The sequence below is a fragment of the Pollachius pollachius genome (assembly GCF_949987615.1).
Source record: "Pollachius pollachius genome assembly, chromosome: 5".
NCBI lineage: Eukaryota > Metazoa > Chordata > Actinopteri > Gadiformes > Gadidae > Pollachius > Pollachius pollachius.
Genome location: NC_136938.1, coordinates 17,726,174 through 17,753,272, shown reverse-complemented (window position 1 = coordinate 17,753,272; position 27,099 = coordinate 17,726,174). Strand labels below are relative to the sequence as shown.

General features: G+C 42.0%; 1 protein-coding gene across 6 annotated transcripts in view; it reads left to right on the top strand.

Moving 5' to 3' along the window:
- Positions 1-3,923: 3,923 nt before the first annotated feature.
- Positions 3,924-27,099, top strand: part of sox6 (SRY-box transcription factor 6) — a 135,363-nt gene continuing 112,187 nt past the window's right edge. For all 6 annotated transcript variants that reach the window (XM_079736655.1, XM_079736657.1, XM_079736654.1 and 3 more), the window contains exons 1-3: positions 3,924-4,249; positions 6,870-6,961; positions 24,235-24,305. The gene's annotated coding sequence lies outside the window, so the exon portion shown is untranslated. The remainder of the gene's footprint in view (positions 4,250-6,869; positions 6,962-24,234; positions 24,306-27,099) is intronic.

The window sequence follows — 27,099 nt, the reverse complement described above, 5'->3', positions numbered from 1 at the left end:
TAATGAGAACAGAGCGTCCCACTTTGCAAGTCTGATGGTGGCGGAGACCATTTGCATGTATGCAAATAGTCTCAAAGTTAATCGCATAACTTGGCATTCATTAATGATTAAGTTATCTCATGTTGCCTCTCTATGACTAAACAATGTTGAGAAATTGAATGGGGAAACAGTGGGGGGCCAAGCAGCAGATATGTTCTGCCAACTCACTGCCCTGGAGCAAGGCACTTAACCCCCAGCAGCATCAGCTCCCACCTCTCAAATGAAATGTGTGTGTACGATTCCCAGATGATGGACTACACTATTTAAAGCAGACTGTATCTCACTTTGGATGTGTTGTTCTTCAGAAATAAAGAACTAGACTAGGTTTTTGTTATATTGATAAATCGTAAAACAACAGAAAAGAAAACGAACAAGACAGAACAATTGAGTGCATAAGTATAATAAAATGTTAGATTGCTGGTTTTGCATATGACATTATGAAATACCAATGAATCCCTGTTAAGGGGATTCATTGTAAGAATAGTAAAAATAATATGGAATGGAAGTTGATGGTACTAGGTTCATAAAGCTTTCTATATTTTAGTTCAGGAGACCTCCTGACCTCCTAATCCCTAATATTCTAAACTCAAGTACAGATTGAAATTTATTTTCCTCACATATAGACTTTACTGATAACAGACAGTAAACCTAGCAGTGATTACATACAGTAAACCAGACAGTGGCGCAGGTTTCATTTCTATATGGGTGGGACCAGTTTCAGAATTATACCTGGCTTTTGGGGGGGTCTCCAAATAAGATGGAGAAAGCACCCCAGCGCCCCATCCAGAACCTTTTGGCTTCGCCCAAACCTGGTTAGCGTTAGGCTTACAATTTTGATGCATTTGAGATTGATCAAAACCACAGAACTATTGTTAAATTGTTTTGTATTATGAATAGACCATTCAAGGCTTGGATTGGGAGTTCTTTCTTTTCTTATTACAATTGAATTGTTAGAATACAATCAAATTATACAATTCCATGGGACAATTCAAGGCCATCTCAACATGTCTCCCATGACTAATCTTTGACCTATGAGTGTGGCCACAGACAGTCACTGCCTGTTAGCAAATTAACAATGCAGAGCAGGAGAAGAACACATGTTAATTTAATGTAACAAAAATGTTGATTTTTTTTAATGTGCTCTCCTTTTCAAATATTTATGGTCTAGACTTGGAAGATGATTTCCAGATGCATCAAAGACTCATCGCATATGCAAATATCCTGGAACTAACCAGACACAGTGTCCTATGGTTGTCCACATGACCCACGCTTGTGTAATTGACTTTTGGTGTGAGAATACAGAGTGGGATTTCCATTAGAGGTCTATTTTATATATAAGTGCTCGGAAGGGTCCTGTGTGTTAACTATTACATGTTGGGACTCTGATGCGGTCATGACTAATTGTTATACTGTATCCTCTGACTGCCATGACTTGATGGGGGTCTGTTAATCCAGAGATAAAGGAACACTTTCATTTTGAATAGACAGACCTTGTTTTTTATTTCAAAATCTTTCGTACAAAGCTCCAGTGCAGGAATATAGCCTAGACTTGAGAGGCTTGGAGAGGGTTGGAATATATATATATATATAGATTTATTTTTTTTCAATGCATCAATAAGATGACTGTAGAATAAGAGAGAAGGTAAGGCCTAGTTTTTATGTTTGAAAAAGTACATGACAATACTAGTCGAATAAAGATACAAATACCTTTAATGTCATTATTAATTTTAGGTCAAGTAAAGCTATTTTATTTTCCAAGAAACACATGTATTGAGTTTAGAGATAGGGGACACGCGCGTACACGCGCGTTGGACATTTCTAATAGTATTTCCCAAAGTCTCCAAAAGGTGGCGCATGAGACACATGCAACACGCGGATGGGTTCATTCCGCCACACAGGTAAAGGCTGAACTCCAACCAAAATCCCATATGGGTCATCAAATGCCCTTCCCTCCTTAAAGCTATCCCTCATTTCAGGGAGGTTCGTACCTCACCCGAAATACGTGAGATTCCAAAATTATAAAGGTAGTCTACTATAGAGGTGATTTATTTTCTATGATTTTAGTCTCTTTTTCCCCCCAGGACTCATGTTTAAAATATCCTCCGGGGATATGAGGTAATGTTTCGGGTCGTTGGTGAAAAGAAGATCTTCCTTTATTTCTTCTCATTTTAAAAATAATTGTTGTTGATGAATAAATTGTCTTGCGCAGTTTGTGTGTTTCTACACAAGAGTCATCGCAGCGCTGAGTGTGATGTGCATCAGATGTGCGGACAATTCACTCTCTCCCTCTCCACTTTACTCCTCTAGCGCTCCTCGCTTCTCCTCCCCACCTTCCAGCATCATATGACTTCAGAGAACTCACAGAGTTCTTAAGCTATCTCCTCTCTTTGTAAGTAATATTCTGCTATATATACTTTTATATATATACTATTTGGGAAAGAAAGACTTTTAAAATTGTCGAAATGTGGGTTGTCAAAAAAATAGAATGTTTACCTGCTCTTATACTGTCCGTTCAGAAATTCGTCTAGAAATGCAGCGTTGTTTTTGCCAATGTGTTTCCCCTTCTTTAAAGGCAGGGTTATTGAAGATTTCGCGATTGACTTTTGAGCTAAGCCCAATTTAACCCGCGGATCAGCAAGGCATTAGGCTACACACACGTTTTTTTTTTCTTTTTCTTCTGATCATCGGAGTGCAACCTGTGGGTCACCTTTGTCGGCAGCCGGGACTTTAATGTCATTTCAGAGTACAGAACAAACAAAGTATAGGCTATTCTAAAGCCCCACCAGTATTCCCCAAGCAGCTAGGACTGTTCCTGTTTCATTTGTGCAAATGTTTAGTTTACAGTCTAATAGCCTATTCACCTGTTCCGGCAGTTAAAATTTCATGAATCATAATATAGTGGCTCTTTATTGTCGACCTTTCGTACACAAGTCTACTGGTCAATTCATTCCTATACTAAATAACATTTTTTTCAATAAAAAAAATATAGGCTAATATTAGAAGGGTCGATTTAAATCAATTTAATATATTGAATCAATGGGTAATTATAGTGAGGAGATGAACGATATTCCAATTGGAAAATCTTTTACAGTTGTGTTTTCTAACATTACAGGGTGCGAAATGAAAAAAAGGCCTTTTTATTCTAGAAAACAAATGTATTAAAATACATTTTTGAAACCCTCCAAATCAAGAAGGAGCACTTTGCTTATAATTTAAGGAAGGAAATGTCGAATAATTTGAGATATATTTTGTTGAACAAATCCTGTTTTGTTGTATCTCCTTAAAAACAAGACGACATACCTTCGTGGAAACGGAACCACATTGCCTGCGCAATAAAATATTTTCAGATGAATAAATTCCTACGTCAAATGTGACATTCTCATATATATATAAAATAAAATAAATGAACATCAAAACGAAAGCTATGTCTTTGCTCTTTTTGGTTTTCACACTCTCTTAAACTCAAGTGATGGAGCAAACTGTTACATTTGTAATACTGTCTTATGAGACATATAATGACAATAGTGTCTAGATCCTGAAATAACTTCACATCATAAACTTCATAATGACTGATGGACATCTAAGCACACTTAACCTATTATAGCACGTCAATTGTGCGCGGCAACAAACGCCTCCACTGTCTTCAATGTAGTTCTGATCTCTCTCTCTCTCTCTCTCTCTCTGTCTCCCTCTCTCTCTCTCTCTCTCTCTCTCTCTCTCTCTCTCTCTCCATTTAGCTCTATCTCTCTCGCTCGCTCGCTCGCTGGCTCGCGCGCATCTCATGTGGGAGGGAGGGGGCAGAAGGGGGTGGGGGGGAGTCCTGCCTCTTTGCCTTCCTCAGATCAATGCCTCGGCCACTCACTTTCTGATGTTGCACGACGGGAAATGCTTTGAATACTTGCGACATGGCTGCTCGCATTGATTGCCAAGATTGACAGCTCTAACCGTCGTCTTCTCTTGTCTTAGCCTAGCGAGAGGGATGAGATAAAGAACAGATAACAACAAAAGATAGTCGCAGTTTGACAGCTGAACTCCACGAGGAAGAGCGGGATACCCTTCTCGCGCTCCCGTGTAAACACACTTTAGTTTCCGCTCAACAGATAGCGCAGCTGAACCTTTTCCTGCAAAAGTAGTTTTTAAAACGGCGGGATAACGCAGAAGCAAGGACCTGCTTTCACCCCCCTCTTTTCCAACACACCAAGTCTTCAAGGTAAAGTGTCTCTCTCTCTCGGCTACTTAAACAACAGCTCCGTGTTTACCGGGAGTTCACCAGGGGCTAGCGTGGTGTCTGTGAATGCCTTGGTTGTTGAGCGCACTTGATGTCGGGGTGATTGGAGCGAAAGTAGAAGCCAGTTGTGAGGACATAACAGGTGAGCCTACGACAGAAAGTCAGGTCTAAACGGACATTTTTTATTATTTAGCGCGTCTGCTCTTACGGGAACAGGAGCAAACGCGACGCTCGAGCGGCGCAATTAAACTTTACATCTTTTTTTTTATAGCCTACTCCTCATTTGGATCTCTTGTATAGCCTACCGTAATAAACAAAAGACGCGCAAACTCTTACTTTATTTAACGTGAACTTAGTAGTGATTGTGACGGGATTGGGGGGGGGGGGGGGGGGGGGTGTCTGCAAAACAAAGTTGTTCGCTTAATGAATCCTCTGCGCACGGAACGAGAGGGCTATACTTTTGTACTGTAACTTCACTGCGTGACCCAACATGTCATGTCCCGTGTCAGCTATGTTTTTTAAATAGCAATAGTTAACATTGCGGACATATTGTCATTACTTTAGAAAACGTGTTGACAGCCTTTAATGTGCCCCCTGAGATGTCCATTGACTTTCCACGGTTGGCTGGATACTTATTTGGGGTCCAAATGCGGTATTCATCTAGAGAGTGACGTTCATGTGCATTATCGCTCTCCCTGGATGCCTCCGGGATGGGGGGTGGTTTTACCAGGATGTTTGAATCTTCCTTCAATTATTAGTATCGGTGTATCTGGTTGTATTTGCGTTAACCCCTGCTCTCGTCTTTTGCTGGACAAAGGGGGTACATTCTGGAAATGTCAGACCCGAGCACTATTTGTCCCCATTTAGCCGTAGGAATGTGCTCGTCCCCAACTTTCTCTGGAGGGTTAGGCGACTTGACCTTAGAAGAATGCGAGAGCGATAAATTAAACCCCAACAATCAAGACGCTTGTCAATGCAGTGAGGAGTCCATATGGACACCCGCATGTAGGATATCAGGAGAAGAACTTCGAAAAGTCTAATATATCGTGCTTCAGGAGAGTCGCACATGCACAAAAATAGGCTATAACAAACTAGTTGTCCTGAAATGAACAGACCTGTTGTGGTTATTCCAAACATTATAAAAAAAACATTTAATAGCAACTCTTATTATCAGAATAAATATATATATATATATCAGTTAAGAGGGATAATTTATGTTCCCTCGTCTAAACTTCTAAATGAACTTGTCTTCCGCCACGGACGGTTCGCAGAGAGGTCTGCAAAGAGGAAGACACAGCGACAAGCTCCACTTGTGTCTTGCGCAATAAAGCCTATTCTTTTTTTGGGCATCCAGCACACACTGATAATATAGGCCTACAATTACAAAAAATAATTCATATAATGAAAACGATAATAAAACATTTAACATTAAAGTGGCGACAGGAGAATATCCTTTTTGACATTTTAATCAAAATAAAATGATAAGAATTATACCAAATAATAATGATAATAATTATATAAATAATATAATCAGCAATACACTTGCATGTAGGCCTAGGGGGTGACTATATCTGGGGGAAAAATATGTTTATAAGCATCTAACAATTGTTTTTAAACCTCTGGCATGTTTAGACATCCTTATAAAATCTCCTAATTAGAGAGTAGGGCGTTTGTTAATAGCGCTTAATAACACGTCGTGTTACCCCCTCCCCCCCCCCCCCCCCCCCCACACACACACACACACACGAACACACAAGAACACGAACACGCGTACACACACACACACGCACACACACACACACACACACACACACACACACACACACACACACACACACACACACACACACACACACACACACACACACACACACGCACACAAACTCAACGGAGTGGGAAAACAATCCGCCGCTCGTTCGTATGTCGCAGTAAAGTTGATATCGTAATGGTATTTTGTTTTGAACAGTTGCTGTTAGCTGTGAGCGCAAGTTCCCTCATAAGGTAAGGTGGTACTGGAGACCGATGGAAGTCTAAATGGCACATGTATAATTAGACTGTCCATTCAGCACATTGTCCCGGCTGCTATACAGGGACGCTCGCCCTGTCCCGCTCTATAGGAGCTCGTCTCTGGCGGCGCAGCGCAGCATGCCACTGTTAAAAAAAAGTGAGAGGGGAAAATTGGCAATTAAGTCTATTGATGATGACCCGACTATTGATGACGCGACTGCACACGCTGTGACTTGCATGTTTCAAAGCCCGTTTGAGCAATCATTAATCAAAAAGAGAAAATATGTTTTAGTTTTTCCATCATTTCTTCGACCACTTTAGAGTTTAACTGACAGTGTTTGAAGCATTTGATAGCTATATATATCCTACACCCACTGCCGTCCTCGATTGAAACCCTGCTCATTTATTAGGGCCATGTCGCTTTTAGCGACTCTTCACCTTTTCGTATTGAGGCAAGTCTTCATGAATGAAAATGTAATCCTTACGTTTTGTTTTTATTTGCGCTGTGTCTTTTTGAGCTTAACTCCGTGATTTTTGGATTTAGACAGTTACTTTGCATCTGACCTAACAATTATTGTACCTCTTTTTTTTTTAGGATTCTCTGCAAGTGCATCTCGTGGTGACTTTTGCAGCTGAGGAAAGTTCCGGATTGGACCTGAATAGAGAGGCTTGCGGACGCATGTGCCAGTAAGTTCAAGTATTTATCATTAAGCCTCATCTCGTTGACTGTGGTCAGACTCCGCTTGAGAAAATAACCAGCCACGTGTCCCCATTTACTGCGCTTATTATTTACAATTGTGAAATCAGTTGCGGTTTTTGAAGTGAGATGATTTTAGGTTTCCTTGTCAAATCACGCAGCGTAGCCTATAGGTGTCCAATAAAACCCATCTAAACGTATACATTTAAACGTTTGCAATAAACCTCATAGTTTTCACTATGCCGATTAATTATTCTTTTATTTTCTGTCAAGAAAGATGATTAATATTTTTACATAAAACAACACAGGATAGCCACCAACAAACATTCTTTGAAATTTATTTTAAGGTTTAATCAAGGTCAGACTGCAGACGTGCATATAGATACATACAGATTTGTAATAACTGTAAAGAAAAAATCCTAAAGAGATTTGTTTGAATATTTTTTTAATATATATATATAGAACGTGAACGTTTTGATTTGTGCAGTGAAATACTTTTTTCTTCTGCTATAGTAAAACCTACAACAGAGGAGTGTGTTATGAAGATATTCTTCTGGCTCTGAAAATGTATCTCACAGTTAGATATCATTTTGGACATTTATAAATATATAAAAAAAAACATACTCAAAATAATTATTCTCATGAAAATAATTAGAATATTCTGAACCTACTACAAAAATACCATGCTTCATATTATATATTTTCCGGAAAACTGTTGATACGGTGGGTGTGGGTGTGGTTGTGTGTTTTTGTGTATGTTTTTGTAAGTGCCTTGTTGGGAATAGCGTATTGTCCCTGGCGTCTGCTTTGATTGAAAAAATGTCAAAATCAAAAGAGGTGGTCCGGGACATGTATTAGATGTCTTCAGCCGTCTCAGTCTATCATGTATCGTATGATACATCGTCCCCCCCGCACCACTATCCCCTCCCCCTGGCAGGCAGGCAGGCAAAGAGCAACAGAGAATAGGGGGGCGGAGGGGGCTGAGGTACCAGGCAAGCCTCCCGGTCTCCTCCAGCCAGTGGGGGCATGCGGAGCGGTAAGAGCAGACCTCATGATCAACAAGACGCGAGGAGGTAAACAACAGCAGGTCTGGTTAGGGGAGGGGGGAGGGGGGAGGACGGAGATACTCAATGTGGAAGCACATGTCGTGGCATCTGTCTTTGTTAAGTGTTACGTCTTTTGAGATAACGGCCCATTGGAACAATGATCAGAAGGGAACGCAGCCATGTCGTCACTGAATCCCTAGTATGGCAATCCTGCACTCTTGCCATTCGAGTTTGAACTGTTTTATGGTCCTGGACGGGGAATCTGTAGTTCTTTTTTATTTTTATCCAATAAGATGTTGCAGTATATAAGACCAATTGTGTTTTCAAGTGAGCGAGTGCGAGAGAGAGGTTTTCCCGAGAGAAAACGTTTCATCGTATCAAGACGTCGTAAAATATCCCAATTGATGACATTCTCTAACCTGAAACAGACATGGACTCTTTATTTTGACAGCTCATATCCTCTGTGTGTGTTTGTGTATGTGTGTGTCTGTGAATTAGAGTGAGATTGTTTGTGTGTGTGCGTGTGCGTGTTTGACTTATCACAGAGTGTGTGAGTGTGTGTGTCTGCCTCAAAAAAAAAGTATATGTGAGTGTGCGAGCATGTGTGTGCTTGTGTGCGGTACCGTCCTCTTAGTTCTCCTGCCGTCGCGAATCAAATCCCAAAAGGATCAATAACCCCTCTCGGATCCCTCCTTTTTAAATTCCCTCCTTGGTATCTGTCTTCACTTGGAAATGCGTCATATCGCGGAAGCATGAATGTCGTTCCACACAGTCTCTGAGAAGAACCTTGTGTGAAAAATAAAAAAACCTTCCTGCTCCTTTGAATGCAGCCAACTCGTCAGAGGAAAAAAACACATCTCGATAGATGAGCATCATTAAAAGTATTGAAGGAAAGTCTCAGTCAGGCATCAGTGTCGGACAATGGGAAATCCAGAGCACCTCCACTCTGCCTCTGCTCTGTTCCCATCCTAGCAGCCCCCACCCTGACCCCCCCCCCCTCCCTCTCAGTTTGTCAGGGACATGAAGGAATCAATTGGATTTGAGGATTATCAGGGTTTGTGCATGAGGTCCATATTCACACCATACATTTAGTTACGCTTTGAGTGTTTCATTTGATGCCATTTGATTCAAAGGCGCATTTAATATTTACCAATTTCCCTTTCGTAATTATTTTTCCTTTGGTTAATCGACTGTAATGGATTAGGGAACAGTTCTGTATGTGTTTTATAAGAGGATTGTTTTACTGTGCGGTCGACCTCCTTCTGTCCGTCTGTTTTATCAGTACTGCTGACATTAAGTCGTTAGAAGAAAAGAAACACACTCACATTTGAATATGCATTTCTTCATTGAAAAATTATAATTGCACACGTCGCCGTAAGTGGCCCATTTTGATCTGTACCATTCACTCGCCCACTAAATATGTTTTTCTCAGAATAATTGGTCATTTTCTTTAGTCCATAGCATAGTTGTGCATAATTAAGTTGGACTTCAAAATGCAACAGTCCTGGATATGGTAAATAGCCTCTATTGAATTCTTTTTCTTTCCCTTTTTTTTTTGAGATCACACATTTATATGTAGAATTAATTGGCAGGGTCTTGGTGTCCGCGTGTGTTTGACACAGGTCTGCGACTGTAATCAGGTGGATGAATTAGTCGGGCTCATTGTTTTTATGAATCAAATGAAGATTTGTACCATGCCCGTGTGAAGATGGTTGCCCCTATTTCCATATCAAAGGACCTCACAGTAAAGCCGGGCAGTAATTAAAATGTGGTGGATTTTTGAGTTCTTTCACATGTTCATACACACACACACACACACACACACCCACACACACACACACACACACACACACACACACACACACACACACACACACACACACACACACACACACACACACACACACACACACATACATACACACACAAGCGCGCACATGCACACGCACGCACACACACACAAACACACACATCCTCACACACACACATGCACGCACGCACGCAGACACTTTTGCTCACACACACATCCCACACATAACATTTACCATAGACACACACATACCACTAGACAATTCTCGTTTGCATGGCCTTTGCAAGTCTATCAAACCCATTTCAAGGACAGCAAGTGTACGTGGCAATCCGTTTCTCTTAACCTCAACCTGATCAAAAACTGTGTTAATATTTTCCCAGTTTGACTATTTATCTACCCACACCACCTCACTTAACCAGGACACGAACCGATGGGAATGTGCACATTTTCCTGATGCACATTCCATGTATTTCTCCCTAAGCGACCTTGTTGTCAACTAACCACATTACGAAGCCGGAGGCCGAGGTCAACGGCTCCTTATTGGATTGTAGGATGGCCCTTTGTGATGTCGTCCTCGTGGAGTTGGAGAAGCTCTGAAGATCTGACTCTGTGTCTTGTGAGCAAACGAGGGAAAAGAGATTAGTGTAATGTGGGCCGTTTTGCTCCCCTCACACAAAAGGCTGCAGAACAACCCTTTCCTTGTGATTCCCCCAATTGTTATTGGATCAGACTTCCCATGGGCCAGCCGGCTTGGGGGGAAGCACAAAGGGATTCCATGAAATAACACATTTGGATTTACATTGGCAGTAGAGTGTGAGTGATCTCTAGCCATCACACATGTATTACAACACGTATTACATGTATATAACATATACACCAATGTGATACACATAGTCACAAAGTAAATGGAGGGCATTTCCATTTGTTTGAAAATAGCTTTGTTTGTATTCAAATTGATTCCATCTCATAGAAGAAATCATATCTATTTAGTTTTGAATGAATGCATCAAGTTAGAATTAATGATTTTGGTCGCAACACAGATGATCACAAGCCAATGCCGTTAAAGCAAACAGCTTCAAAGGTCGCCGGCAAATATGATATAAATTCAGCGCTTAAATTTGTTATTGAAGCAGAAATTCTTCACGGTGCCTCTGTGAATTCCAGAGCAGAGCAGAGCCATTTCCCAGCGCCCTTTCATACGTCCCCATTCACCGTGGACGCCCAACAATTAGACATTAGCCAGTTGGTAGAGGCTGACAGCTCGCCTGGTATCTGCCAGCCTGATCTGACATGAGATGTAAAATATGTTCCGTGGCTGTGACTCCGCCAGACGATCTGGGCTCCTCCTCACCTCTCCGTCCAGCCGGAAGCCGCTTGGTTGGCAAATTACTTTTAGCAGATTAGATATGGCGACTAAGTGTGTGTGTGTTTGCGATGTGTGTGTGTTTGCGATGTGTGTGTGTGTGTTCCTTGTGCCCACATCAAACTGAGTGTTAGCGTCTACATGCCGGTGTGTATGCATGCAGGATCAGGGAATATGTGCAAGCAATTCTGGTGTTGTTTTTGTGTTGATTGGAAGGCTTTTTGAATGTCGTGACATCATTATCAAAGAGCCATTGGGTTCAGTGAAGATTCTAACATAATGCCGCATTATGATTTATGACGACAAAGGTTCCACCAGACATTTTACACTATCACGGGATTGTCACACTAAGTATTAGCAAGTAGCATTACGCATTTATTTATTTGAAACATTCTTCCAGTATGCTAACCGCTACTTATTTAGCATTAGCCCAGTGCAATGGAAACGTGGACAGTTCATGTGCTAGCATTATGGAACAGCTGCTGTGACGTCTGCATCAGGCAGGGAAATTAAATGGAAAGGAAAGGTTGTGTTCAGCCAAAAATTCGGCTCTCAACAGTTTTTGTGTGGAAAATGGGCTTTGCCAAATAAGTCAAAGTGAGCAAAAGAATCGTGTGGTTAGAACTCTGATGAAGTAAACCAAAACCAGGTATTTCCATCAATACATGTATGTATTTTATAGACAACATCACTTGGATTGGTTACCTCGCTTCACGTCATTGTGAAACATTTATTTAGCAGAATGAATCCAGAAGTTTGTTTTCATTATTTGCAAGACTCTTTGTTTGTATCAGTGTTCTTCTTTGTTGTTCTGTATCTTAGAGAGAGAAGTATTGGTCTTAAGGGGGCATTGGTGCAGCGACAATTTAATCTGACACATGAGCGCATTTCCCTCAATAAACTCTAAAGTGTTTCAAAGGACAATTATTTCTATAATGCCGTGCAGGAAATGGTCAAGATTTAGGATTCTTTATGCATTTTCGCTTATGACTTTAATTTGGGAGCAAACAATAAATTCTGCCAGTTGCTAGTTTTATCATGTGTAAACAAAATAAATATGCAGATTACAGATAATCAACAACATCAGCAACAAAAAGACAGAAGAAAATAAACCCAAGAGAAACCCACAAGCGTATGGTCTACAGTATTTTTTTTTTTTGAATGAGCCCAAAAAAGGACGAACGGCTGAAATGATAGAGAGGGCTTGTGGTTTGGCTCCGTCAGGGATCTCCCATGAGCCTCTTTGACAATTCTTCGGGACAGCCACCCTGGCACACGCCACCCACCACATGATAACCATATGCACACACACACACACGCACACGCACACGCGCACAGTCGCGCGTGCGCACACATGCATACACATGCACACACAAGCGCACACATATGCTCACACACATACAGGAACACATGCTTAGATACACTCAAGCAAAGCATGCACAAACACACACATGCTCACTCACACACACACACACACACACACACACACACACACACACACACACACACACACACACCCCTATACGCACACATGCGCACACACACACACACACACACACACACACACACACCCCTGTGAGGAGGTATGATTGGCTGATGAGTGATTTATGCCGTTAAAAGACAGCTGCCCCTTAATATCAGGAGAGACGGGTGAGATCCTCTGCACTACAGACAAGAAACGAAAAATATATAAAAAAATCTGGCACAGTTTTAAATCCCCAGACATCTTGAAGATATAGTGAATTTCATAAACCTATAAAGACATCCATGTTTAAGATGGTGATGTTTTTACAGGATTTGGATATGTCTTCATATCGTTTTTTTAATATCAATACATATTCAACACGTGCTACACAAAGATACCCTTACACAGTAACCAGTTTACTGAAACATATGTCTGTCAAAGAGCAGCGTGCGTATATATATGCAGGCAGAGGCCTATGGTTGCGGTTTGGTGGCAGCAAGGAGAGCAGGCTTTATGTCGCTGGTTAAAAGGGTGGAGCTGGGAGGTGCGTCCGCCCTCCTCGTCCTCAGCACCAGAGCTAAATGCATTGGTCACCATCTGCAGGGTGGAGGAGCTGGGCTGCGTCCCAGAGAAAGGCTTCTAATTAAACAGTCATCATTATCAACTTGTGGTCAGTGATCCTCATCCCCAACACTGGGGCACCAGGAGGAACATGCAACCATTGAGGCTTTCCTCGGAGCCAGTGTTGCTGGACTGAATTAGAACGGAGGAGAAAGCAGCGATGGAGGAGGGAGCAGCCTCCTGTTTCTTTTTTCAATTTTTTCCTTCTTCTTTTTGGCAGAACCCGGCAAGCGCAAGGCCTGATGCCATATCCACTCAGGTTTAAACAATTACACAATATCACAGAGCCCAGCAGAGCCTCCATTCTGGAATAGTCATCGTCTTTTCCTTTTGTTTTTTTTTTGGACTGCCGTACTTCAAGCAACGGTTTCAGGCATGGCCAAGTGTTACATGTGCGAGGAGCTTTTCGATAATTTCAATTAGTGTAAGAGGGTGGGCCTGCAGTATCCGTATCAGTACCACTGGAGGCGGTTGTTCTTTGAGGCTGACGGCCTCCTTAATGCAGTATTTCATGGTTTGATGTGTGAGTGACACTGAGGCGCTCAGAGAGGATGGCAAAATGGTTTATTAGGACCTAATTAGAGCCCTGTGATTAAAGGGGAAGTGACTGTGATTAGTAGGGCTGCGGATGATGGGGAAAAATGGGATGAATATTCAGAGAATAGACAAGCAGAACCATGAGTGTGTGTGTGTGTCTATGTATGTGTTTGTGTCTGTGTCTGTGTGTGCGTGTGTGTGTGAATGTGCGTGTGGGAAGGGAGAGAGACAGAGTGTGTGAGAGAGAGAGAGAGAGAGATTGTTTCAGGATGAGACAAAGCATATGTGTATTTATGGATGTATGTCTGTTTGTATATGGAACAAGATTGCTGCGGTTGATTCTTTGACTGATGAAGAAATGTCTTTCATGTCCTTTATAAAGAATTTCACCTTACTAATTTAAATGTATTACATTTCTCTTGTTTAATCTACTAAATCTGATAACCCTTCTTCAGTGATTTGCGGCCCTCATTGATTACAGAAAACAAACAGAGGTCTGAACAGAAACAACATATTGATATTAATGCATATCGATGTTCCCGACGTGTCTCTTGTTTTGGTAGGGTATAAGTTTGGCATGCAAGAGTAATGCGTCAGGCATTCACAGCCAATTGAACAGGAAAAACACATGAAGCGTGCAGCTAAAGCTGGTTTACCTTGGCTAGCTCTTCCAAAGAATCACACCTTGTGATGAGCTGTAACGTTTGCAATATTTAAACCAACTGATAAATGGGCCTTATCTTACTATCTTTTTTTCTCTGTAAATTAAAAGTGTAAATAAATATCTGTCTTTTATTTTCTTCTCACCACAATGAACATATAGGGTGTGAAGCATGCGATAGCCTTCGCCATTTAGGAATTATTTTTGTGTGAGTGTTATGGGGCCAGGAGATAGTCAGAAGGGCTTTGCGATTTTACAATTTCACATCTGACTTCCTTCTTAAAATGACACTGCTGTACCTGGCTATTACCCCCATTGATTTGTACAGTACAGGCTTCTGCGCTCTAAGAGGGATTCGTAATACCCTCAAACTTCTCACTCTTTGGCTGGATACTGCTTATCTCAAGGCTATTCAGAAAACAAAATGGCTTTTCTTTTTTTCGATTTCTGAGTTTTTTCGGTCAGGCCACCGCTTGTCTAAACCAACTTAAGGGGAGCTGTTTCTGAGCACAGGCACACGCATTGCTTTGTGGACACATGCACGCATTCAACATGCACTCAGACCCAAACGTGTACACGTTTTTGCTCACACACACACACACACACACACACACACACACACACACACACACACACACACACACACACACACACACACACACACACACACACACACACACACACACACACATATACTTTTTCACCTTTTGTGATACTCTACCTTCGATTTCAACATAATCACTCTGTTAGAATATACATGCTAGTGTTTTATATATTTATGTCCGTTAATTGTAGCATCAATTGTTCTATGTTTCTGTCCTGGCTGTATGCTGTAGACAGTTCAACATTGAGCAGAACATGTTTCTAAATGATCCATCCACTAAATGATTAACTTTTTCTTTCTTCGACTGGATACATGTTCTGCAAAACGCTGATTGCCTCTAAGTGGACACTGTGGCTAAGTGAGATCAAGTGCAGGAGGCAAAAATATCATCAAAAATGTGTCTTTCTGAGCAAACTTACAACCTCGTCCCTCACCTCTACACTAGCCCCATTCCAATGTCTCATTTGTTAAACAAAGGCACAATTTCATCATCGTAACGTGTTGTTTAAATCACACGCTGTATTTCGATGTATGTCCATGTGTTATATTTGATCGATTTCACTGTGCGATGAATGGCTGCGGTCAGTAAAGTTCACCCTTTCCCTTGGAGCGTTGACAGTTTTCCTCCTAAAATAATGGGAAGCATGTGTTTAACTGGCTGCAAGAATGTCTAGTGTGTCACAGGACCCACCTGTTGTGCTTTCAATAATGTGAACACCAACCACATGTAACTATTTGGCCGTCACTCTGATACAGATACCCAGAGATGCTTTTCCACTCCTCGTATTCTTTGTTCTGCTTCAGGGGGCCTTGCTACAGCAGCTGGGCCTGTTTGTTTAAAACACATTCAACACCCTTATCGCCACGGCTAATGTTTAGCTTTTCACACAGCAGCCAACAAAATAACACGTAGATATAGATACAGAGCAGACGTACGCAAGAGCAGTTTGTTTGAAGTACCCCGGCACTTGGTTTGTGTTATTATTATGCTAAAGTGTGCACGAACGCCATGCACGCGCTGGCTCTAGCTTGCTAGGTTTCTCATCTTTACCGTAGCCTGTGCCACGGTGTAATTGGCTTCCACCGTGGCACGGGCAGTATATTATAACAGTTTCACTATGTTTTCTCTACCCCCTCCTCTCTCCTGCCACCCTACGCTACATGTAAAATGTGTCCATGGACCATGGAATATATAGTACGAGATGTGATGTCAGATGTTATTGCTGGATATGCGTACAAGGAAATGTTGGATTATTTTCCAAAAAATCTGCAACGCAGACTGCATTATGTCACAAAGGCCACATTGTAACAAGTTGGTTTCAGAGCATGTCTCTCTCTCCTTCTCTCTCTCTCCCTCTCTCCGTCTCTCTGTCTCTCTCTCTCTTGTCCCATGCATTTTGTGACCACCTTCTGTGCAACCGGGCCAGGCTACAGCTTTGATTCATGCCCATTTCCTTTCCGTGAACTAGAATCAATGCACAATGGCTCTATAGGATACCGTGCATAATGGCATAAAAAACCTCAAGACATATTTATATGTCTGAGCATAGAAGTCACTGAGCGTTCCACTCCCAAACGTTTCTCCCCAAGGTATTTGCTTTGGCTGAATTACATTATGTGCAAATTCAATGTGGGCATCTTGATAACGTTAAAATATTAGGGTTGGAATTTATCAGTTAGTGGCAGTAAGTGGTATCAAAACATTGATTCTAATGCACTACCTAAGAGGCATGTCTTGGCTGTACTATCACTGGAACATTTGGTCTTAAATTCCAATTATGTGTCCCTAATTGAGTGGTGGTGGTGGTGGCTGAGTGGGGGGGGGGGGGGGGGGGGGGGGGAGTCGTCCCCCAGTCACCCTCTTCCAGGTGAGATCTAGGGTTGGTCAGTCTGCCCTGACACCACCAGCCAACCCTCTTGTCCAACGTTCTGAAGAGGGAGGGCGGGAGAGAGGGAGGGTGGGAGGGAGGGAGAGAGGGAGGGAGGATGGGAGGGAGAGAGGGAGGGAGGGTGGGAGGGAGGGAGAGAGGGAGGGAGGGAGGGAGAGAGGGAGGGAGGGAGGATGTACGGGAGAGAGGGAGGGAGGATGGGAGGCAGAGAGGGAGGGAGGATGGGAGGGAGAGAGGGAGGGAGGATGGGAGGGAGAGAGGGGGGAGGATGGGAGGCAGAGAGGGAGGAGGATGGGAGGGAGAGAGGGAGGGTGGGTGGGAGGGAGGGAGAGAGTGGGGGAGGATGGGAGGCAGAGAGGGAGGGAGGATGGGAGGGAGAGTGGGAGGGTGGGTGGGAGGGAGAGAGGGGGGGAGGATGGGAGGGAGAGAGGGAGGGTGGGTGGGAGGGAGGGAGAGAGTGGGGGAGGATGGGAGGCAGAGAGGGAGGGAGGATGGGAGGGAGAGTGGGAGGGTGGGTGGGAGGGAGAGATGGGGAAGGATGGGAGTCCAATAGAAAACCACACATCTCCAGTTTTGCCACTAATTGAATTTACCAGTGAAATATGCCGGCAGGAGCCCCTTACCTTGTTTGACTTATTTATTGCCTGACGGTGGAGGTAAATTGACCTTCTCGTTTCAAAGGCTCTTTATTTCAACCCAGAGAAAAAGAGTGTTAGACTCAATTACACCAGTGATCAGTGACTGAAACACTGCATTTGTTTCCTCTAAAGGGACAAGCCCGACCAGACGCCTGCTCTCAGACCCTTGTCTCTGCCTCTCCCCGCTCTCCCAGGCCTGCAGAACAAGGAGGGGGTGTGGGAAATTAGAGGAGAGGGAAATGCTGATCTGTGTGTGTGTGTGTGTGTGTGTGTGTGTGTGTGTGTGTGTGTGTGTGTGTGTGTGTGTGTGTGTGTGTGTGTGTGTGTGTGTGTGGCTGTGTGGGGGTGAGGCGCGGGGTGAGTAAGTGGAGAAAGGGGGATGGGGGGTGGGGCTGGCCTACAGTTGCCTGCCATGTCACAGGAGATTTGTGTCCTCCCTTTAAATCATTTCCCTCTTTAGAAGATTAAGAAGGCAGAAATATTCTCAAACCGATCATTTTACCCTCCTCCTAAAAGGACTTGAATGGAATTGGTTGAAAAAACGTCAGGTTTCATAAAAGACAAACGATCTTTGGACCTTTAAATACAAATGCAAACAAAGGCACCGGTTCTAATGTTAATTGTGAAAAACAAACACAAATGCCACTGGAGCCCGAGCAGAGCATATGCACCAATCAGTTCCCCATTTACACAATGGCCCGATGTGCGTGTGTTATGTTCTTCTGTTTATTTGACCTTTGTTTTTTTCTCAGTATGTGAGTCATTGAGCTCGAACCAATTGAGGACTTCTGTTCTTCTTTTCTTCTGTCTTAGTCAGGCCATTTAGTACTGTTACTCAAAATAGCATCACCACAATAGTAGATGGATTCCATTGAGCTTTGCGCCACAAGGAAGTTGATAAGTTTACACAGGCCACAGAAGTAAGCTCTTTGGGGATTTCAATGTAAATAACATGCATATATATATATATATATATATATATATATATCCTATCTCACCCTTACTGAGACAAAAACAAAGACTAGCAACATGTTAGCTGCTTAAATTGTAGCCCATCTTGTTGTTATGCCGATATAGCTGGTACGATTCAGTGTCAGCAGGATAAGTTCTACTTTTCAAAAACAAATGCCATTTTTTTCTCTATTAAACGACAACAGTAGATCATTTGCCGAGACCAATGTCTTGTTTTAACCTGATCATGTTTGGATCAGTTGTTTCCTTTCTGGTTTAATTCACCATGGGATTGATTTTTAGATCCGAACTGCAGGAAACATACAGACGCTATGCAGAGACCGAAAAAAGGGAGGTCATTTGAATACAGATGCCGCAAGGCCCTGTCACTGGAAACCACTTAGGCAGAAGACTATTGCAGGTTGATTATGTCGCTACAGACAAAGTTGTAACTCTTTTGTACAAGCCACAGATATTTGCATTTAAATGCTTATTGTAGGCATCTAAACTGCATAAACACTGATTGTAAATGGCTGGGGGTTGAATTGTCCATGGGAAAAGAAAGGAACTTCAAATGAGGTAGAAACTGGGATGGAAATGAGGAAATTATTTTCAAATTGTGGAGCTGAAATCAATAAGTCGGAAATGGCAGAGTTTGTTGCACTGGCCAGTGTCTATTGAATGTGTTGGGGGTTTGATTAGGTATGGATGTATTAACAACAATTGTTTTCATGGTTGGTAATAGAATAAGAGTCATTATATTTAAATTTAGCATTCATAGTGTTACTTTGCTGATACCACAATAATTTTCCTTCTGTGACTTTTTCTGCTTTTTCTTACTGCACAAATAAATATATGAAAAACATTGAACCCTTATAGGGAAGTCAAACCATATAAATTGCCAGCATACACAGAGTAGTCAACTGTATGTAGCATATAAGGCTTATAATTCATATATTTCTACATATATATAATACAAAATACATTATTACCTTTTAGTGCATTATATGTAACCTACATTTGACTATGTGTATGTAGGCAATTGATACGGTTTGACTACCCCATTAGGGTTCAATGTTTTTTTTTTACTGCCAATGTATGTTTAAACTCTTCCCCCCCCCCCCGGAAAAGCATACGTGCGTTTCAACACACTTGTGTGTTTCAGTGTGTGGCGCCGCTGCTGCCCAACACAGAGTGATGCCCTCGCTGCTCCTACTCCTCCAGCTCTTTGTCCCCCAGCACTCAGCATGTCGGCCTCCTCAGGAGACCAGCAGCCGGCTCTAGTGTGGCCACACAAAGGCCCTGCCTCCTTTTGAGGTGTTAAAAACGTCCATTTATGCATTTCCCTGGACAAAAAAAGCACAGAGCCCATTGGAGTCCAGTGGCAACACAGGCAGACATTGTGGCCACGCTTCTCTGGCACTCATTTCACAGATTCTAAAAAGCAGTATGTGGTGAACAGGATTTGAGAGGCTAAAGTGCCCCGCGAGGACCGGGCGATAAGAGGGAGAAACACCATCACCCAGTAAACTAGAAGATGGCTTCTGTAAAATAAACACATTACCTGGAGTAGAGAGACTAGGATAGATTCATACACCCTAAACTCACTGGAACACACACGAGCGGCCACGGACACAAAGAAAGAAAGAACCAAGGAAAGAGCCACACAAACAAACAAAGGTAGAAATAATTAAATATCCTTCATTATTAATCATTTCAAAATAAGGGGAAATGAAGGGGATTTCATGCAATCTGATTTAAGACCTAAATGAAATGGGTTAGGGTCGTACGATTGCGTGATCTTTCGTATGATCTTTTTTGAGAGAAGACTTTTTGTGCAAGAATCAAAGGGAATTGATAGTTTGGTTGTGTGCCTTGGCGTTAAGCACCTGAATGGTTACCCACCGTGAAGGAAAACATTCTATTCGCTCGCCCTTTCTCTCCGTCTCCCCCCACCCCTGCCCAGATGCTCAGTAAATGGACTTTTCTTCTTGTTATTTGAGGCAGAGGAAATGACACATAATGTATTTGCAGCATGAAAGCCCTGTTCAGCCCCAGCACCAAGTCAGGCCGTCTCTTGTAACAAAAAAACAGGGCAGAAAGACGGATGCTCAATTACCCATTCCTTTTCACTTTATCCGACACGATTGCACTTAAGCATTGGCATAGTCAAAATGCCTGTCACTGTTTTCAGGCCCTCTCCAAGGAGATATTTTGACTTTAGTGTCACCTAGTTAGTAATGGCTGACACACGGGTGCCAGACACTTTGTGAATTCTCTTGCAGCCGGTCCACTGTAGATTCAGTGTCACGACAAACAGCTTGCAGCCGCGTGAAAAATAAACCTTGATACGTTTGTTTGCGGGGCGTACATGCACCTATGTGTATGTGTACGATATTGTGTGTGCGCGTGTGTGGAGGTGTGTGTGACTGTGTGTGTCAGGGAAGGAGGTTGAAAGATAAAGGGAAATAGAAAAGAGCAAGATGAAAAAGAGAGGAGATGAAGAGAGGCCATGACAGGTAACGGTGTGCAGCAGCGAAGAACAGCTGTTTGCATGTGATTGGCCGCCTTCCAGCACCCAGTAACTTAATTACATGGTGGATTTGAGTAGAAATAAAGCTTGTCTTTCTGACACTGCACTGGAGCCACATGCTTTTGTGTGTGCCTGTGTGTAGTTCAGCACACAGGCAGGCACCCCGAGCCCTGGGTTAATGAGGTTATGATCAGGCTTTGCTTACACAAACACTCTGGTTGCCTCCCCCAAAGATGCCCCCACTAAGCAGGCCTACCTTGCCCACCGATAGAGCCTTCCCCGTCCTTCAAACAACCAAGACCTCTGGTATCTATTCAATCCAAGGCAACTGTCATTTGGTATTTCACAGCTGATGGAATTGCAGGGAGGGTTGACTTTGTGGAATTGGCTATTGAATCGGACAATCGCTTGTGTTGAAATGGTGCATTAGACATTTTTCGTGCCGGGATGTTCCACACTTCCACACCCAGGCCAAACCCATCCCACCCTATCCCACCCCACCCCAACTCCTCCCACAACTGTACCTCCTCCCTCTTTAGCATTTCTTACCCTGGTGCTCCCCCATATAGATCCAACTCCCTGCATCCTAAACTACCCCCGCAGCCCAGGTCCCAAGGCTTGGTTATATGTGGCTCCTGCTTCCACAGAGATAACCAGACAGCGGGCAGGTGGGGGGCCAACCTGCTGATGGCCTAGATTACCCCCATTGTCAAAATAACTGCATCGACAAATTTCCTACTTCAGAGTGTTTATGAGAGAGAGAGAGAGAGAGAGAGAGAGAGAGGAATGGAGAACGAGAGAGAGGATATGGAATTGAGAATTGGGAGCGTATTTTATAATATTTTGTTCCAGATATGGATGAATTCCAAATAGTCAAGTTCATGTACAAGTTTTGGCCTGCTTTGGAGACATCAAGACAACACATGGCACATGGCACGTGCACACAGACATGGATGTGTGCACGGACAAACAATGTCCGTGCACACATGCATATATGACAATGTCACATATGTATGTTTATCAACATGAAAATAACATCACACCAACATGTTTGACAACTCTGAAATGTTGTCTCTGACATAACTTAATGTTATAAATAAATGTATTGTCATATATTATTCTCAGCAATAGGTCATATTTCCTCTTTAGGGCACTTTTGATTTTGGCTATGACTACATTGGAGGTTTGTTCAGACGATTAATACTGATCCACTGTCATATGATGGTGGAAGACACAACACAATCTGTTCAGCAGGGCTAATCAAATAAAGTATACTCCATACTGTCAATGAACACATGCCTTGAATTTGACCCGTCATTTAATTTTAGAGTGCTTCTTTGCACATAAGAGCATGCTTATGTCTTGATTTGCGCGTGTGTGTTTGCGGGCATGTGTGTTTGTGTGTTTGATGTGGGGGGGGGGGGGGGGGCACCGGTTATCTTACATTCTTTCATGCCATAATGTAATTAATAGACCACATCTTTCTCCCATAATCAATCAACTGCATCACAATGGCTTATTATTTACCAACCACATATTGTCTCTGTGTCTATATCTCTTGCAAAGGCACTAGTTCAATAAATTGAACTACATAAGCACGATTAATTGCTAATATTTCTGTTACTTAGTCATGTGATTACATGAAGTAAGGGAAATATTTGTCTTTCCTGGCTCTCCGCCTAATTCAGGGCAGGCACCCTTGGGAACACGACACTTGTTTTATCGCAATCGAATTGTTGAATCGTTCATTATTTACAATTAAATATTCCTATCATCATGGGCTGTATGATTAGACTAATTTAAACAATAAGGCAGTAAGAATAAACTCTACATTTTCTATTCATCTCATTGTTATCAATTAGCATCACTTTATACATTCAAAGACTTGTTGATTGTACCAACTGATAAAAAATGACACGTTTTTAGCGTAATGTAAAAAATGCTGTATTCAGCAGGCAGTATTTGTTGAATGCATATCACAGGCACTAATATGAGGTCATAATGAGTGTTTGTGTGTGTGTGTGTGTGTTGAGTTTATTTCTGTGTTTTGCATGCATGTCCTGCATGCACTGCCTTGGTGTTGGGTCTTTGATTCAACAACACAACATCGAATTGAATTGAATTGAAATTGAATTAATTCAGCCAGCCGGGTCACTGGGTTCCCTCTCCTCTGTTGTCTTTAACAAACCTTGAGGCTACGGCATCTGCCTTTATCAGTTTTTTTCTCTCCATTGCAATGCCATGCTCTGCACATGCCAAAAATGGTAGTTTATCTGGTCTTGTTGTCGGTGGCTTTTTGGCCCGAGACACAGGAAACCCAGTACAGCAATGTAAATTAGTGAGGGTTCAATTAAGCATAACCTTCTAAACCTCTGTCCTCATTTAATTGGCAGTTATGAGGCAGGCTAATTGTATAAATGAGGGGGTAATGAGATCTCTATTAATTGTACGAGTAGAAAGGATAGAAGATAACAAACAGTATTTGCATATTTTTTTTTCTATACTTTGTTATGCCTTCTACTTTGTTGAAGAAAAAAAAATTGCGTCGTATTTGGGTTGGAAAAGCCTACGCCGGAATGGCCCATGCGACCGTTTCTCCATGTTTGTTCTCGGTTGCGGGACATCAAGAGACGTGGCGCAACGAGCAGAGCATGCCACCAAATAAATCATTAGCAGGGAAAGCACTGTTGGGAGGGGGGAGACGCAAAATTAAATAAAACAAACCACTTTATATGAAAGATGTTTATGAGAGAAACTCACAGACGCTGGGACAGATTAATGAGGTAGCAGAGACGTGCATTTTAAACAAGGGCCTTACTGAATCCCTGAGGGTCAGAGCACTGTGGACCAAAATACAGTCCTCAGCAAAGTAGAATAGATTGTTGAGACTGTTGAGAATGTTCAGACCGTTCAGAGTGCCTAGAATGTTCAGACTGTTCAAACATTTGATACTGTTGATACTGCTCTCTTCTCTATCTTGCATAATCTTTTATATTCTCATTATTTAATTCCTGATTACTGATTCTATTCTATTGTTGTTTTTAAGTCTTTCATACCATTTTTAAGAACATTCTTGCATTAAGTCTAATATATCAATTCACAAAATTAAATGTATTTTTTTCTCTCTTTTGTTGTTACGTTTCAGGTCAATTTCACAAGTTCCAAGTCAACCAACCAGTGATAACTGGGAGCTGGGGATTGAGTCCTTTAGTTTTTGTAAGTATCAATTTGCCTCTTCAGTTGTTGCTTTTCAGCCACATGTGTCATTCACACCTGGTGTTTTCCATACACATTAAACACCTGCACCCAATGAGCTGGACAATTGGATATCAGTCACACAATGTATGCACAATTACACAGGACTATGTACTAGGGTTAGTGACAGAAATCACACCTTTAGCATCAACTGGTACACGTTTCACTTCCTTTCTGAGAGCAACACTTGTTAGTGTTATTTTGTGCTTCATTATAAAAAACTCTTTTTCTAAAAAGTTCCGGAGATGTGCCAGAATTTATCTTTGGCGATACTCACAAGCCGTCACTTTGCAGTTCCTTTCACAAATTGCAAAAGATACAGTTCATTAGAACATATTGCAGTCTTACAATGCAGTGTTTTTGGCCTATAAAGCAGAACAGAGCCCAGTGAATATTCCTTCCACTATCTTTTTCTTCAACAGCCTATTTTCTGATGCTGTTCCTGTGATCTCTTTAATAAAGATCATAGCTGTGGTCATATTAGGCACACAAAGCCTACCTAGTAAGGTGATATTAATATTCTCTTTAAATGTCAGCTCAGGAATATATCAGTAGAAAGGACCAGCTGATAATAATGCTGTCGATGAAAGGATCTGTCATTTTCTTATCTCTTAAATTTATGACCTTAACATTCTTCAGCTCTCATGAATATTCACCTGTGTGTTCTGTTTGGACTTCCATCGGCGTAGTCCGACAATGTTGCAAAGTTTGCCGTGAATTGCTCAATTGATCTTTGGAAACAGTGAGGTAATAGAAAAAAAAACAATTCTTTTGTACTTGTGTAGCAGGTATGTCCGTTAGCCAGGGTGTTGACATCTCGCAGGCTTTTATGACTATAACTCGAGGTCTCTAATCAATGAGGCACACTTATGCCTCAAAAGCACTGTTTTCAACTCAACAACATACTGCGCACCGCAGAGGAGAGAAAGCATAAAACAGAAATGGTCAACAATGGTTCCAAGCGTAGACATGAAACAAACTTATTGAGCTGTGGAATACGGCTTTTAACTTTAGTTTTTTGAACTTCTGTGGTCATGGTGTGTCAGCTGAAAGCATGTGTGTCTTTGTTCTGGTCTTTGTTGTCTTTTTTCTGCACTCCTAATGTCTCAGGTCTTTCTTGTTGACTTCTTCCCTGCTCAAATCCACCATTTATTTTTATTTGCTCAGATTTCACCATGAGCATTGTATCTGTGTGAAGATGAAAGGCACTTATTTACCGCTGACATCTTTGGTACGATGAAATCACCCTCCTTGTGTTGTCGTTCTACATTGATGTGTGTTAGTTGGAAGAGGCAACATTGGCGTGGGTCCCTTGAGGCCGGCCTTCACATTTTATTCCTGCCTAAGCTGACTTCCTCTTCCGAGCAGCAGCATCCCCGTCTCCTGTGCAGTTCCATCAGCAAGACCACAGTCAACCATGAATCTAGGTCCTGTGCAACTTTAATCTACATGATTAATTAATCATAAAATGAGGCAGGGAGTGATTCTGTTTGTGTGCGGTGCACCCGTGGGACATGTTTAATCACTCTTTTGCGATCCCATTTGGAAACACCTGGGGATATGTTGGAGTGTCTGAAAAGGAGAAATGCACGCTTTGTTAGTGTGTGGCATTTGTCTAATAAGCGATGGGACCGCGGCTTCACACAGCAGCTCTGCGCAATGATGGCAAAACCTGATGTGAGCGGTGAAAAGGAACCATTTTGTGAAAATATAAATGCTCATTCCTTTACTGCATGATTCCAATGGTAACCTTCGGATAGTTTATGTGTATTATTTATTAAACCTTAGTGTTTAGTGCAATGACCATTCTGAGTATGAAGCAAAGAAGCAAATAGATGGCAAGATATCATTCGGACGATAAGGCATAATTATTTGAAATAAATCAGGCTACAACTGCACAGACTGCTCAAACACAATAGCCTAATCTTCTTAATATGTGGCCCTAAAGGGAAATAATTGAACACGTTCTGTGATGTTTTCAAGTTAGGGACTATATTCTCTGCGATTTATAAGATTGATTTTCCATTTTTTTTGGGGGGGGGATGTCTTCATGGCCTTTATTTCGTTCGCTAGAGAATAAAAACCTAATATGGACTTGGCTGCTTTCCTGCATTTTAAGGTACACTCCTCGCACGGGAGGACAACGTCTCACCTACAAGAGATATACGGCAAAAAAAAACAGCACCAAATAATATGCCATTAATCTTCTTGCTACCCCAGCTGTGGAAAGTAATGCATAACTAAAAGTCCGGTAAAATTAATTAATGATTTCAACCATGAACTTTTCTCCCAAAACGCCATGAATCGTCTTTCAGCTGATAATGCTTTGTGACCCTGGAGTGTGAAATCCCTGTTGCGTTGAGAGTAGCCAGTTAATTGATTCGCAAATTATTTAAAGTTTGTGGTGCCCAGGGGAGAGCTAGGCTGTAATGACAGCCCGTTTCCACAGAGTTGAATAAACTATTCCCTGGGAAGCCTCTATTCAAATGTGATAATATGCTAACAAGTCTAATCTTAGACTTGAAAACACAGTTGTTTAAGATGAGCATTTAATTTCTAGCAATTGACCGCTGCATTTGTATTTTACTTTACATTTTGAATATACTTAACTTATACAGAATGGCTGAGGAACAGGGCTGTTTCATTCTTGTGAATCAGTTATGAATCTAGACTCCTTACACATCTAAATGCCACATGTTTTATCACCAGGAAACCTGCCTTGGTAGGTGGGCAGCCCACTGTACATGCAGACAAT